General features: G+C 44.2%; 1 pseudogene; it reads left to right on the top strand.

The window, feature by feature from the left end:
• The first annotated feature begins 7460 nt into the window (after positions 1-7460).
• LOC131753728 (5-azacytidine-induced protein 2 pseudogene) lies at positions 7461-8587 on the top strand (annotated as a pseudogene).
• The last annotated feature ends 2625 nt before the right edge of the window (positions 8588-11212 follow it).

Here is an 11212-nt window from a genome sequence, read left to right as displayed (position 1 = left end):
AAGGAATCTCTCTGACAGGACTGGAAGGGCACCAGATCAGGAGCTAAGAGACCTGGATACGACTGCCAACTTTGCCTATATGTAGCTACAGAGGAAAATCCCTCAACTTCTCTGAGCCTGTTTTCTCATGTATTAAAATGTCTGTGTGGGTATTAGGAAGACAGATAGTGATACTGGCCCAGAAAATTATACAGATGAGAAAATTTATGAGAATATATTATACAATTGCAATGTATTTTGATTATTAATCTACCTATTTCCTGACAGCATCAGGCCTCCAGCCCTCCTGCCCTCCTGCCCCTCACTGGGTCTACAACCAGTCACTAATCCCAAACTCCAGCCCCTTAAGTCTCAGCCTTAGCTGTATTCCCAAATCTGGCCCATCAATTCCTTCCTTATTCCTTTCTGAAGACCACTCAAAATATTTATCTGTCTCATCCTAATTCATCTACCCTTGCGAGACCAGATGATATTGTTAACATGGCTGTCATGATTGTCCATAATATTCTCTATTCAGCCTTATCCTCCCTACCATTCTTGAGCATGAGTGAGGTTCTCCTGAAGACTCCATGATCACTTTTGCCCAGAGCCCAGACAATGCCAATTGCCTGTCCAGCTGGACAGGGATGTGCCATCATGATCTTGAGTAGCCTCAGGTGGCTCTTAGGCTGCCTGGTGTTAGTCCCGTCTCCAAACCCCAGCCGAGTTCTAGGTATCAGCTAAAAGCATGTATTCATAAGATCTGGCTCCTGTCCAATCTTGCTCAGTTTCCGGAAACCCACTTGTTGCTGTGATAAAAGTCAAGGACTTGCAGAGAGGATAGAAGTGTTTTCAGCCTGGTCATTCACCAGAACCTCAGTGGGCCCCACCCTTTCTGGGACTTTGTAGCCAAGTCTTCTTGGGAAGTGGATCAAAACGCAAGATCAGGCAGCCAGCAGGCGATGTGCCTTTGGATTGAGAAATTGAGATCACTGCACAAATGGGTATAGGGGAAAGGTTAGACTCTGGAAAATATGTAAACATGGGAGGCCACAAAAATGTCTCAGAAAAAGAGGACTAGGGCAAAGGTGACTCAGAAAAACTTCACGGAAACTATTATGTTGACAGTGAGAAAGAAAGCAAACTTTTTCTGCTCCAGGTCACAGATATAGGTCTCAGGCCCTAGGACAGAGCCCAACCCAAGCCCCGCCTCATAGACATAGGAATGTGGATGAGCATGGAACAGGGGTGGAAAAGGAATCAGGTGGGATTAGATGGAGATAGGATTGGAGATGGAGAACATGAGGATGAGACTGGATGGAAGGGCTTCAGGGTCAGGTGGGAAGGGAGTGAACAAGGATGGGGAGGTGCTGGGACCAAGCTCTGGAAGAAAGAAATGAAGGCTAGCTTTTTGTCTTTTTTTCGAACTTTCCAGATCCAGCACCATTTGAGAGAGGAGCAAGTTGATAAGATGTGGCAACCTTCCCACACACTTGCTAAGAATGTTTGAGTAAGAGGAGCCAATCTATAATATAATCATTAAGAGTGAGGGCTCTTGACAACACAGCCAAAAATAATAAATAAATAAATATAAATATAAATATAAATATATAAATATATAAATATATATATATATATATATATATATATATATATATATATAAAGAGTGAGGGCTCTTGAGTCAAGCTGGGTTTGACCTGAGTCAAACTGGGCCACCAGTTGGGTGACCTTGAGCAAACAAAGGAGCTCTCAGTGCCTCATTCTGCTTCGTCATAAAGGGGGGAATAACATGAGTATCTGCTTTCAGGAGTTTGGGAAGACCCCAATAATATAGTTCAATTCAACAAATATGTGCTGAGTGTCTATTCGATCCCAGGCGAGGTCCAGCTCCCATGAAACTTACCTGTTAGTGGGAACAAACAGACAAGAAACAAGTTTAAAAAAAAAAAGGAAGATAATTCCAGATCATGATAAAGAACTTTGAAAATAATAAAACAATAATCTGATAGTGAGTCACTAAAGGGGACCCTTTAGATAAGATGATTAAGGGAAGGCCCCTGAAGTGACTCTAAGATATTAACAACTAATGCACACAGAGCTTGCTGTGTGCCCAGTGCTATTGTGAATGCTTCATATGTATTAACTCAATCTTTAGAACAACCTATGCAGTAGATATTACCATTCTTCCCATTTTATAGATAAGGAAGCTGAAGCACAAAGAAGGCTTAAATAACTTGCCCAGTATTGCCCAGAATGTAAGTGAGAGGTCTAGATTTGAGCCCAGAAAGTTTTAATCAGAGACCAGGACCTTAACTACTGCTTTATCTTGCCTCTCAAAAGCAGGCTGCAAGTGTGCAGGCAAAGATAATGTATGATAGCCTTTAACTGTGCCTGGCACTTCAAAATATTATAGTTGTTTTCATCGTTATTATTGTTATTAAGAGAAATTGAGGCTCCAGGAGGCAGAGCTCCATATTCTGAGGAGTTTGGAGTGTTTGGGGCTTGAGTGATGCTAAGTGGTGTGTTCTGATTGTCCTGTGCTGACTGCTCCCTTCCTTTCCCATCTCCCCAGGAAGGGGGAGGAGGAGGCTTGCCTTACCCTGTAGGGACATCAGGCCCCCAGATCATCTGGAAGTCACTCTATCCTGGCCTTTCCTGGAATGCAACAAGGAGAGCTGACCACCTTCCCGCCCAGTCTGCAGGAAGTTGTAAAGGGTCTGGGGACCTCTCCAGCTGACTTCTCAGGAATTATCTTCCTCCCTGGAGAAAGACTTCAGATAAACTGTAACATGAAGGCATTCCCTTTTCTGAGAGTGAGAGGCTGGCAATAAAACTCTAGGAGAAACTGCCCAAAATGCACTGGATGCTGGGTCGGGACCTGGGTTCTGTTTCCAGCCCTACTACTAAAATCATTGTGCGACCATAGGGAAATCACCTGAGTTCTCTGGGCCTCAATTTCCTCACCAAGAAAATAAAGGGATTACGCTAAGACCCCATCCAGACCTAAAACTTTACTGTTCCCCTCAGCACTCATTACCCTAAATGAATGGAAGTCCTATATTAGGAAAACAGCTTCTTTGACCACCCATCCAAAGTTCAATTGGCTAGGAGAAGGAAACTAACATTTAAAAGTTTGTATGTGTTTTAGATCCTATACCACATTTACATAAATTGCCTCATTTAATCTTCACAATAACTCTTTGGAGAAGGTATTGTTGCTTTCATTTTATTGTTGGTTTTTTTTGTTTTGTTTTGTTTTTGCGATACGCGGGCCTCTCACTGTTGTGGCCTCTCCCGTTGCGGAGCACCGGCTCCAGACGTGCAGGCTCAGTGGCCATGGGTCATGGGCCTAGCTGCTCCGTGTCATGTGGGATCTTCCCGGACTGGGGCACGAGCCCGTATCCCCTGCATTGGCAGGCGGACTCTCAACCACTGCGCCACCAGGGAAGCCCGTTGCTTTCATTTTAAAGAGGCACCTGAGGCTCAGAGAGCAAATTGCCCATAAACATCCAAGAAGTAACAAGCAAAATCAGGATTTGAACCCAGGTACCATGAAATTTCAGAATCTCTGCTCTTTCCATCCTGGTGCCTCTAATGGTATAGAAAGAGAAAGCAATCAAGAAGCAAACTATAGGGCTTCCCTGGTGGTGCAGTGGTTGAGGGTCCGCCTGTCGATACAGGGGGCACGGGTTCGTGCCCCGGTCCGGGAAGATCCCACATGCCGCAGAACGGCTGGGCCCGTGAGCCATGGCCGCTGAGCCTGCGCGTCCGGAGCCTGTGCTCCGCAACGGGAGAGGCCCCCGTACCGCAAAAAAAAAAAAAAAAAAAAAAAAAGAAGCAAACCATAACGTGGTGACTCTAGTTAATAATACTGTATTGCATATTTGAAAGTTGCTAAGAGAGTAGATTTTTTAAGTTCTCATTACAAGAAAAAAAATTTGTAACTATATAAGGTGACAGATATTAATTAGACTTATTGTGGTGATCTCACAATACTGGATCATTACATTGCACACCTGAAACTAATATAAATGTTATAAGTCAATTATACCTAAATTAAGAAAAGAAACAAACATTTTCATAATCTGTTTCTCATTGTTAATTATTCAAATGGCATTTATTGAGCAACTGCTGTGACAGATCACGTTAGAGCCCACAAAAAGGAATGCAAGATATTGGGTTGGCCAAAAGGCTCATTCCGTTTTTTCCGTAAGATGGCTCTAGTAGCACTTAGTTGTCTTTAACTTCATTTGAAACAATTTTGTTAGATTGTATGTAACAGCTGTCATATCAGCGTGCATTTTTAAAAAGACATCAAAATTGGTGAATTTTTGTGTAGCCATTTTAATATTGAAGATGGAAGAAAAAAGCAACATTTTCAGCATATTATGCTTTATTATTTCAAAAAAGGTAAAAACGCAAAAAAAGATTTGTGTAGTGTACAGAGAAGGTGCTGTGATGGATTGAAGGTGTCAAAAGTGGTTTGTGAAGTTCCATGCTGGAGATTTCTTGCTGGACAATGCTGCATGGTCAGGTAGACCAGCTGAAGTTGATAGCAATAAAATGGAGACATTAATTGAGAACAATCAATGTTATACCACGCCGGAGATAGCCAACATACTCAAAATATCCAAAGCAAGCATTGAAAATCATTTGCACCAGCCTGGTTATGTTAATGATGTTTGGATTCCACATAAGTTAAGCGAAAAAAATCTTCTTGACTGTATTTCCACACGCGATTCTCTACTGAAATGTAATGAAAATGTTCCGTTTTTTATTGTTTTTTGGTTTTTTTTTGTGTGTGTGTGTGATATGCGGGTCCCCCACTGCTGTGGCCTCTCCCGTTGCGGAGCACAGGCTCTGGACGCACAGGCTCAGCGGCCATGGCTCACAGGCCCAGCCGCTCCGTGGCACATGGGATCCTCCCGGACTGGGGCACGAACCCATGTCCCCTGCATCAGCAGGCGGACTCCCAACCACCGCGTCACCAGGGAAGCCCCATGTTCCGTTTTTAAAACAAATTGTGACAGGCGATGAAAAGTGGATACTGTACAATAATGTGGGATGGAAGAGATCGTGGGGCAAGCAAAATGAACCACCCACAACCACACCAAAGGCCAGTCTTTATCCAAAGAAGGTGACATTGTATACATGGTGGGACTGGAAGGGAATCCTCTATTATGAGCTCCTTCCAGAAAACCAAACAATTAATTGCAACTATCAATTAATTAATTAATTGCAATTATCCAATTCCATTAGGATAACAGCAAGATCACATGTTTCTTTGATCACCAGGCAAAAATTGTTTCAGCTTGGCTGGGAAGTTCTGATTCATCTGCCATATTCACCAGACATTGCACCTCTGGATTTCCATTTGTTTCAGTCTTTATAAAATTCTCTTAATGGAAAAAATTTCAATTACCTGGAAGACTATAAAAGGCATCTGGAACAGTTCTTTGCTCAAAAAGATAAAAAATCTTGGGAAGATGGAATTATGAAGTTGCCTGAAAAACGGCAGAAGGTAGTGGAACAAAAGGATGAATACGTTGTTCAATAAAGTTCTTGGTGAAAATGAAAGATGTGTCTTTTATGTTTACTTAAAAACCGAGAGCACTTTTTGGCCAACCCAATACATCCCAGCCCTCTGGGAGTGGAAAATTAGCCCAGCTCTGGGGAAAAAGTGCAGTAATTCATCACACTTGCAGCACAGTGCTTGTTCAAGGTCCGTCTTTCCTGTTATGCTGTAAACTCCTAGAGGGTAGGGCCTGGGCCCTTGCTGTTCACCGTTGTTTCTCCACTGCCTAGCAGAGTGCTGGGCACAGAGCAGATTCTCATGGGCTTTTTGGTGCATAAATTACATTATACAATAAGTAATTGATTAAATGCCAAGATGAGCGGGAGAGCTGTGAGGGAGTTCAGGAAAGGTCTCTGGAGGAGGGAGCTAAACCTTGAAGGATAAAGAAGGTCAATTGTACAAACTCATCTCTGGGCTGGAGTCCACATTCTACTGGTCCAGACTTGAGCTATATTCCCCTTCCACAATCAGACCTTCCTAAAGATGGCATCTTCAGAAGGAAAGAATATCTCTGAATTCCTATTACCTTCAGATCTGCTGACATCCAGTGTGATATGGCTACCTCGTCAGTGTCAGTGACCCCAATGAAGGATTGTCACCTTATCACATCACTTTATAAGAAACAAGAGTCTCACCTGGTCTGAGTTTAGGAGAGGCTGACACTTTTGGAAGGCACAGACTTTTGGGGATGTGATGCAATGGCCCCCAGATGAGGAGGGGAGGTAGTTACGGCTGAGTTTTCTGGGGGACAGGAATGCCATTATCTGGAATGGCTGAAGGAGGGGGTCAGCAAACAAAGAAATGGAATTTCCCTCTGAGTCAGGCCCAGGACCAGGTTCCCTAATATGCTTTCTCACTTAATTCTCTCAGCAACTCTATGAGGAAGCCATAATCTGGATGTCCAATGGGAAGGGAGTAGCTCAGTAAACTACACAACCAAATGGAATATGATCTGAAAGACTAACTGAGGTCCTGTTTAACAGCATGAGGTCTCATTAAATGGTGTTATCAGATACGATATTGTGAGAACCACAAGGGGAGTAAATAGGGAGGTTTGACAGGGTTTTTTTGACAGCTATATAATACCAAGGGCTGAGTAAGACTGAGGAGGAAACACTTAAATCCACATTTCTCTAAATCAAGATTAAAATAATTTAATTGTTCATAGAAATTAATAGCAGGAATGATATAAAAACATTCTGTTAAAGCTTTTTAAGGTAAAAACCAGTTTTAAAAGCTAGAAAGATGAGGTAATGTTCTCCTCTGACCTAATTTAAAAGGATCCGGAAAACACAAAGTCCTCTACAGAAATCAAATATGGGAGAACGGAAACAAAAGAATTATGTAACCAAGGCAGGTCCAAAGGATAACGAAAGACAGACACCATAATCAGAGGCATAAATGAGTACTAGCTGAATTCTTCTGAAAATGGAAAGGGCCTTGACTTGATTCAAAAACAGAACTCAGTGGCATGGAGTCCACAAAACACGGCTAAGGGCGAATTACTGGAGGCCCTGTTTCGGGTCGTGAGCCGGTCGCCCTCCTGGCCAGCCCCGTCGCTGCGCTCCCCCTGCGCGGCGCGGGGCTAGGGCGGGCGCTGACGGGGCCGGGTAACCGGCCTTCTCCGGCGGCGTCTCGGCCCTCGGACTTGGCTCGGCCCTCCTTCCAGAGCCTCCCGGCCCGTAGCCGACTGGCCGGCCGCGCCGGCCCTGGCGCCACCGAGGCGGGAGAAATGGGAGTTCCTCCGCGGCGTTCCCCGAGCGGCTGCCTTTGCCGGGGAAGCGGCGCTGTCTTTAAGGAAACAGGAAGCCCGCGGTGACCCTTAGTGACCCGGTTTGTTTTCGGTCCCTTTCCAAATGCTGGGGAATCGAAACTCGGTGGCCCTGGGGGCGGCCCCACGGAGGCTGTGTTCGGGCTGTCATGGATGCACTGGTTGACGATGATATCTGCACTCTGAATCATGAAAAAGCCCATAGGAGAGATACAGTGACTCCAGTCAGTCTCAATATATTCAGGAGATGAATCTGTTGCTTCACATTTTGCCCTTGTCACTGCATATGAAGACATCAAAAAACGACTTAAGGATTCAGAGAAAGAACTCTTTCTTAAAAAAAAGAATAAGAGTTTTGGAAGAAAAGCTTATAGGAGTTCAAAAGGATGAAGAAACAAGTTCTGTGGGACGAGAACAAGTGAATAAGGCCTATCATGCATATTGAGAGGTTTGCATTGACAGAGATAATTTGAAGAGCAAATTGGATAAAATGAATAAAGACAACTCTGAATCTTTGAAAGTATTGAATGAACAGCTACAATCTAAAGAAGCAGAACTCCTCCAGCTGAGGACAGAGGTGGAAACTCAGCAGGTGATAAGAAATTAAAATCCACCGTCATCCAACTGGGAGGTGGAAAAGTTGAGCTGTGACCTGAAGATCCATGGTTTGGAACAAGAACTGGAACTGATGAGGAAAGAATGTAGAGATCTCAAAATAGAGCTACAAAAGCCAAACAAACATATCCATCTCAGGAAGACAATCTGAAGAGCAGAGATCTCCAAAGACTAAGCATTTCAAGTGATAATAAGCAAAGTGCATACTGGGAACTGAAGAGAGAAATGTCTAATTTACATCTGGTGACTTAAGTACAAGCTGAACTGCTAAGAAAGCTGAAAACCCCAACTGCAATCAAGAAAGCTTGCGCCCCAGCAGGATGCATGGAAGACCTTGGGAAAGACAGCAGAAAACTGCACTTGACGAATTTTACTGCAACGTTCAAAAGACAGGCCCCTCTCTCACCAAACGGCAAAACTCTTTGTCATGCCACGTCTTCCCCTTTACCAGGAGATGCAAAGGTTTTATCAGAGAAAGCAGCTCTCCAGTCATGGACAGATCATGAGCGATCCATTCCTCACGATGGCACAAACTTTCAGGAACACAATTTTTATGGCAGAAATTCTCTGGAAGATAATTCTTGGGTATTCCCAAGCCCTCCTAAATCAAGTGAGACAACATTTGGGGAAACAAAAAATAAACCTTTGCCTTTACCCAACCTGCCACCACTGCATTACTTGGATCAACATAATCAAAACTGCCATTATATTAATTATAAAGAGATTTATGATGTTCTCATGAGGTTGCTGTATCTCCCTCAGTGGTTTTCTTGGGAAATCATTAACAAACTGAAAGCAGATTTTGATTAAACTTTTGCAGAGTTCTTCAGTATTTACATTTGCACATAATGTACCATATTATGTAGTTGATTTTTCAGTATGAAAAAACACTCTCCAGCTCCATATTCTGGCTAAGAATCAGATATGTGTTACTAATTAATAAACCTAAGGTGTTTCACAAAAAAAAAAAACCAAAAAACAAACACGGCTAAGACCAAAAGATGCAGGCATGCAGAACTAGAAGGAGTACTGCCCATGACTGCCCAGCTGTCAGAGGTTACTACCCTAGTCATTAGAAAAAGCACGTGATTTACTTAAGAAGACCAAGAGATAGCTCAAGGATGCAAACAGCTCACTTCTCAGAGCCAGTGGTTCCACCCCATAGTCCTGAGACTTCACAAGTGACCCTTGGGCCCATGATGTAACAGATCACCCTGCCCAGACTGCCAGGGGTCTTCTACGGGTGAGGGTTGGGGTTGTAACTGAGCTTGGGTGGCTCCTTCCCTCTCCCTGCTCCTGGGAACTGGCTGCAGCCAAAGGATTTCTGGAAATGGGAGTGTCCTCTGTCTTGGGAGCCCATGCCACTGCTTATGCACTTCTGCATTTGAGTCTGAAAGCTACAGAGAATTATGACATCCTTATTCATTTTCTTAAATTTCTTAAATGATAATGGTAAAAACGTTTTTTCGATCAATAGAGGAATTTATACAGTAAAAAAATGAAAGTCCTCCTGTTCCCCTCCCCTCAAACACCACAAAACCCCCAAATCCTCTCCTCCAGAGTTAACTACTATTAACAGTTTGGTGTCTATCCTACTAGACAATTTTCCCACACATATTCAAACATATGTATGTATGGGGAGGCATCTGGAGCAATTATTTAATCTCTGTACCTCAGTTTTCTCAGCTTTAAAATGGGGGAAATACTAATCCCATAGGGTTGTTATGAGGGTGAAATGAGTAAGATATCTAGCATTCTCAGAAGTGCCTGGTTCATAGTTAGCACTCAGAGGTTAGCTGTTATGATTATTCCCTCATTCTTTTTCACAGCAGCTTAGTATCCTACTGTATAGATGAAGTTACTGAGAGAGGTTTAACTGTCCCCATCACAGATGCCCAAGAACACACGCAAATTAAATGGCTCTACTAAAATTAGTGGGGGCCTGGGCCCAGAACCTAGGATTCTGCCTGTGGCCCAGAGTTGTTCTTATCATACCACAGGGACCCCACAAGCCCCCTTAAAGCCAAAGAGCTCTGAAGGGGGCAGCTGGTCTCACTCCTTGTCCCCCAGTGAGATCCAGCTCGGTTGCCCCATCTTATTTGGACCCCAGGCTGTCTCTGATGGGTTTCCAGGGTAGGAGGCTCTAAGTGCAGGTGAGCCCTCCTCTTGCTCCAGATATGCCTCCCTTGGTCCTTCCTCTTCTACACAGTGAATCATGTTGAGGACTCCCAGCTGCTCTGGGGTTAGCTCAGGCTGATTGGCAAGAAGGAAATGGCTCAGAGCTGAAAGTAAGATCAGGCTGCTTATCAGGCTACAGACATTTCCAGAGCTCCCTCTGTTTATGCCAGGCACTGCACCAGCCATTGAGGGATACCTCCATAATGTAGGTGTTAGGCACAGCCATGGCCTCAGGGAGGCCCTGTCCAGCAGGGTCCAATCATTTACTTAGGGCTCCTGGGTGCAGGGGCTCCTCTGGGTGGTTACAGGGGCAGAGCAGTGCATGCAGATAACAGGGAGCTCCTGAGAGCAGTTACCTGGTCCCCACTTCTCCTATCTGCCTGGCCTCCACGTCTACCTCTGGTGCTATCTCCCTTGCCCTGACAGGTTTATGGAAAAGCAGAGGATACTGGGTCATGGACAGGCTGAGCCTTTCCTGTCACCTTCAGAACTTCTTTGAAGCACCTTTGCAGACTCGAGGCTCAGAGCTAGAAAAGTCTTGGGGATCATCCACTCTGCTCACTTACCAGCTGAAGAGAGGTTTGGTGAGGAAGGGGCAGGGGTACAAGCAGTTACTGAGCATAATCACGGTGCTATTCACCATGCTAAGGACTTAAAAATCTCTTTATTCTTCCCCTGTGACAACCCTGATGTAGGTATTATCTTTCCTACTTAAAGAATGAGGAACCTGACGCTTGAAGAATTTGAGTTGCTCAAAGTCATAAGAAAATGGAGTAGCCTAACGTGTACCTACCTCCTTCTTACTATAGGGAGCCCAAGACGTCCAAACACCCCACTGGCCTCTTCCTTTATCGCCTCTTCCAAACGCAGGAGAGCTTTTCCTCTAGTCAGGCCAATGACAAGATTCATATTGGATAGACAGAATATTCTTCCTCAGCCAACCACCTCAGCAATGTCTGTCTTACCCCTGGAAGATTCACTTCCTTTGGAACAAAGGCAGTATGGGTTTAGGGACCAGTAAACAGAGCAATGGTGTTCCTCAAGTTCTAGTTTTTTTTGTGTGTACAAAAAGATGTGGGAATTTTGTATGTGG

The sequence above is a fragment of the Kogia breviceps genome, chromosome 3, assembly GCF_026419965.1.
Source record: "Kogia breviceps isolate mKogBre1 chromosome 3, mKogBre1 haplotype 1, whole genome shotgun sequence".
Classification (NCBI taxonomy): Eukaryota; Metazoa; Chordata; class Mammalia; order Artiodactyla; family Physeteridae; genus Kogia; species Kogia breviceps.
Note: the sequence above shows the minus strand (reverse complement) of the source record. Positions and strands in the feature narration are given on the sequence as shown.